A 5,161-nucleotide genomic window follows, 5' to 3' on the forward strand; every position below is an offset into this window, starting at 1 on the left:
AAAAAAAAAAAAAAAAAAAAAAAAAAAAAAAAAACTCTGTGCTAATAAAAAAAAAATCGCTCAAAGGCTCTGCTTTGTCTATTAATATGAAGCCTATTCATTTTTTTAAATGTAGCTACAATCACCACTGTCTTCAGATTTGCCTGAATTCAGAACACCAACAATCCCCTTTTCATGCCAAATATACTAACTTAATCAAGAGACATTCAACTGAAAGGAAGGAACAAGTTTTTCTGGAACAAGTTTCACATCTTTGGGAAAGGATAAACTATTTTTAACAGAGTGGGTTCAGGAGGTATTTCTACCTTGGAAATAATTTCCCCCGTGAGATTCTGATTCCCCTTTTTCCATCTCCATCTCTCCTCCCAGGAAGTTGTGAGGGAGCATCTCAATGAGTTTCTAAGACTTCTCTCTACCTGTGGGAAGCTAATCTTCATTCATTCAGTCAACTTATACTTATGTAGCATGTACCATGCACCAGGTACTGTTCTAGATACTGGAGACACAGCAGAGAACAAGACCCAAACAAATAGTCAGATAAATATATAAGATGATGATATATAGTCAGGGGAAACATACACCAAGTGAAGGGAGACAAAAGGGCTTGAAATCTGTGTTAGGGTAGTCAAGGGAGGTCTCTTTGAGGAGGTGTCATTTGAAGGAAGTGAGGGAGCTAGCCCAAGCAAATACCTAGGGGAAGTCTGCTGGACAGAGGAAGTAATGAACCCAAAGGTCCTGAGGCAGAAATGTTCAAGGAAAAGCTAAGCGGGCAGAGCTAGCAAGAGGGAGAAGGAAATGAAGTCAAAGTTTGGGGATGGAGGATAGCAAATCAAGTAGCGCACGGTGGCCATAACACCTTTGGCTTTTATTTAGAGAGCTTTAGTCACAATAAGGATTTCAGCTTTTAGTGAGAAACGGGAAGCTATTAGAGGGTTTTGAGCAGAGGAGGTGAAGTGATATACTCCATCTTATGTTTCACCAGGATCACTATGGCTTGTGTTGATTAACTGAAGAGAACAAGGGCAGAGGCAATCGGACCAATAAGACGGCTATTTCAATAATCAGGAGAGATAATGGTGGCTTGGATCAGGATAGTAGCAGTAGAGACGGTGAGAAACGGTTGGGTTCTGGCTGTTCTGAATCTGGAACCAGCAGGATTTGCTAATGTTTGGTTTGTTGTTAGGAATGAGAGAAAAGTCAAAGATAGCTCCAGGTTTTCAGACTGAGCAACTGAAAGAACAGAGGTGCCACTACTGAGATCAGAAAACCAATTCTGAATGCCTGAGTCTGACGTCCAAGTAGAAATGTGAAATAGACAGCTGGATATCGGTCTGGAATCTAAGCTGAAGATGTGTATTTGTGGGATATCAGAATGTATATGGTATTAAAGCCAAGAGACTGGATAAAATCACCTAGGAAGTACGTATAGATAGAAAACTGAGAGCTCTGAGGAATCTCAACTTGAGAAATGAAAAACAAACAAAGTAGCCTGAGAAGGGGCCAGAAAAGCAGGATGCAAATAAGCCCGGAAAGAATGGTATCCTGGAAATCTTACTGCCTTCTATGTCTCACTGCCTTTCCCCCCTCAGCATAAGGCAGATTTGATATTGAGATAGACTGGGACCTGGATCTTTTACCGGAGTGCTTGCACTTGAACCTGGGGCAATTATGACCAATAAGATACCAAAAGGCCACAAACCAACTGCCACTTCTGAGGTGCCAAGAGCAAAAGCAGGGTACTGTGCATGATCCCTGCACACAGCACCGCCAAGGGGGTGGGCAGACCACCTAAGCCACGCCTCTTGCCCCACCCACCCATCCGCCCCCAAGCTCACCCTATTTAAGGAACCAGCCCACCCTCCTCAGGGAGCGAGCAGGGGCACCTGTTACTTGTTTTTGCTCCCTCATGCTACAGCATGAGTCCCAATAAAGCCTTGTCTGAATTCCTTATCTGGCCTCTTATCAATTTCTATTGATAAAAGAGTTCAAGGACCCGAGTCGGTAACAATAGTTAGAAGCAGCACGAGTGTTAAAAATGAAACCTCCCTTCAATTAAAAACACCTAAGTTGGACTTCCCTGGTGGTGCAGTGGTTAAGAATCCTCCTGCCAATGCAGGGGACACAGGTTCGAGCCCCGGTCTGGGGAGATCCCACATGAGGCAGGGCAACTAAGCTCGTGAGCCACAACGACTGAGGCTGCGCTCTAGAGCCTGCGAGCCACAACTACTGAAGCCCGCGTGCCACAACTACTGAAGCCCGTGCGCCTAGAGCCCGTGCTCCGCAACAAGAGAAGCCACCGCAATGAGAAGCCCGCGCACCGCAATCAAGAGTAGCCCCCGCTCGCCGCAACTAGAGAAAGCCCACGCGCAGCAACGAGGACCCAACGCAGCCAAAAATAAAATGAATAATTAAAAAAATTTTAAAAAACCTAAGTTTAAACAGAAGCCTTTTAACATTTCATTACATTCTAGGACACTCTAGGACTCAGTCCCACCTTCTACTCCAACCTCCTTGCACCTAAATGTATCCTATCCATTTCACAGATGTCTGAGGCAACTTTTTTCACTACTACACAGTTTAGGCCTTACTCTACTGATAAATGGCTTCTGGCCACTGGCCCTAACTCTGTTTCAGATTCTGTATATATTGTACGTACACGTTATATATATATATATGTATATATATATATATACATATATATATACATATATATATATATACTGCTAAATTACCATACTAATCTAAATCAAAAAGTTCTTAGGAAGCATAAAATTGTAAATATTTTAGATGATGATACATTACAAATGAGAGTAATATGACTGTTGGCAGAATTTCATAGTTTGTCGAATACCTAGGGTATTTTTAAAAAGTCAAGTACTGTCTGAGAAGCAATACTAAAAAGTGGACAGCAAGCTAATCAACAGGTCTACTAGATCAGATGTCAGCAACTTTTGGACCCTAGGACTAAACCAATACTGGATACTACTGGCAAAGCTAAAGTGTAGCTAGGCAGCAGAAAGAGGGGAGAAAAATAAAGAACGGGAGAAAAAGTAAAGATAACTGAGAAAAGAGAACAAAATAGACAAAAAAAGTAGAATGAAAAAGAACGGGAAAGTTCTGATCACATTATTTCTAAGGTGCTTTACACCTGACACCCTCAGTAGGATTCCCGGAGGTAAAGACACCCACTGTTTATCCTCGGACCCAAGAGCTTACAGACGCAGGCTGTTAAAATCCTTCTTCCACCCGCTCCGGGGCTCACGGTATCCCTTTGTAAAACAATGGCAGCTTGCTAGAGCAGGGCTTCCCATATCTGTCTAACCACCGTCTTCTACGGAGCTTCCATACGAAGTACAACTGTCAAGCTCTGATTCGAGAAAAGGGTAATTTCTTTCTGGAAATCCCCACCTAACCCCATTATGCAGATGCGCACTCGGGTCGCCAAAACGATTCCTAAGATAACTCCCAGTTCAACGCCATATTCCCAACGTCTTCCACCTGCCTTCCAGGCCCCCAGCTGTCAGGAAAGCAAACGCAGAGGCCTCGACTCGGGGTGGGGCGACCCCCGGCCAGGCCCACGCGCGGAAAGAACCCGCAAAAGCTCCCCTTACCGGAGCCGCGCGGTGGGACGAGACGTCCAAGCCAAAGCTGTCTTGAAAATTGGTCCCGAGTGGCCCCCGACAACACGCCACGACGGCCTCGACGTCCCAACTGCCAACACAAGCACTCAGCAACTGTCGTTGCGATGGGAACCCGCCCGGCTTTCAAAAGCGCGCGCACCGCCCTTACGTCTGCCGAGAACTACGGGGTGGCGCGAAGGACACACCAAGCCGTATTCGCCGTTACTTTTTTGTTTTGCTCTTTCCATTTTGCTTAGCGATCCCTTTTACTACCTAATTGGGATGATTTGAAGCCAAATTAAAGTAAGAGAAGCGCAGCAAAGGACAAACTGATTTTTATAGTCACTGTCAGCCCTTCAGAGGGACAACTCTAGTTAAAAAGAAAACATATGCCTGTATTTAGGCTGAACTTCTTCCCCAATTACGAACACTGCGCCCAGAATGTGTAATGGTTATTACATGCATTTTTATTACAGATTTATTTGGCCTCTAAACACTGTACCTAAAAATTGATTAGCCTCGAGTAGCAATCATTTTTGGCTGAGACGAAAAATAGATATTCAGAAATTTTGCTAACTCTTAAAATCACCACATTCATTTCACAGCAAATATTTAGAGAGCACCTACTATATGCCAGGTGTGTATTGAATGCCCACTGTAGAGGATATACTATAGTAGTCACTAAAAGAGACACACAAGACGATCAAGTCACAGAAACCCCTCCTGCTCAGGAGGAGCTTAGAATCTATGCGGTGGGGGAATGGGGGAAGGGCGGGGAAGTACCCTAAGAAACACACACACAACACAACACAATACAAAACAGACTGTGATGTAGGTTACTATGATCGTAAACCACATTGTTATTTCAAATGAGGAAACTATGGCTCAGAGAGGTTAAGTAATTTGCCTAAAGTCACAGAGCTAATGAATGGTTGAGCCAGGACTTGAACCCATGTTAAACCTGGACTTCCTCTTTAACAAATGTGTTCAAAATGTCTTCCATCTTACACACACATACACACCCTTCCACCTCCAGGGCCTTCCCATTTTTGGCCACCCTCTCCTAAACAGAGATGGTCTCATTGCACCTTCCCTCTATTCTCATTCTAATTATTTTTTTTGCGGAGGCATAGTATAGACCTCATCGTCTTTTGAAAAAAAAATACCTATAATTTTTTATGCTTTTTATTAAGTTCTACATTTTTACAAGCCCTCTGTTTTCTATTCTTTTTTGTGTGCGTGTGTGTGTGGTACGCGGGCCTCTCACTGTTGTGGGCTCTCCCGTTGCGGAGCACAGGCTCCGGACGCGCAGGCTCAGCGGCCATGGCCCACGGGCCCAGCCGCTCCGCGGCACGTGGGATCTTCCTGGACCGGGGCACGAACCCGTATCCCCTGCATCGGCAGGCGGATTCTCAACCACTGCGCCACCAGGGAAGCCCTGTTTTCTATTCTTATGGCTAATAAAGTCCTGCCTAAAGCCAGAGGCTTAGAGCTTCTTAATTAACCGCTGCCTGTGCAAAGTAACTCTAGGGAGATGAGGC

At 44.6% G+C, this 5,161-nt stretch overlaps 1 protein-coding gene across 2 annotated transcripts in view; it reads right to left on the reverse strand.

Moving 5' to 3' along the window:
* PBK (PDZ binding kinase) overlaps window positions 1-3,759 on the reverse strand; it is a 31,396-nt gene extending 27,637 nt beyond the window's left edge. For both annotated transcript variants that reach the window (XM_007127868.4, XM_007127869.4), the window contains exon 1: window positions 3,612-3,759. The gene's annotated coding sequence lies outside the window, so the exon portion shown is untranslated. The remainder of the gene's footprint in view (window positions 1-3,611) is intronic.
* Between the last annotated feature and the right edge of the window lie 1,402 nt (window positions 3,760-5,161).

The sequence above is a fragment of the Physeter macrocephalus genome, chromosome 9 (assembly GCF_002837175.3).
Source record: "Physeter macrocephalus isolate SW-GA chromosome 9, ASM283717v5, whole genome shotgun sequence".
NCBI lineage: Eukaryota > Metazoa > Chordata > Mammalia > Artiodactyla > Physeteridae > Physeter > Physeter macrocephalus.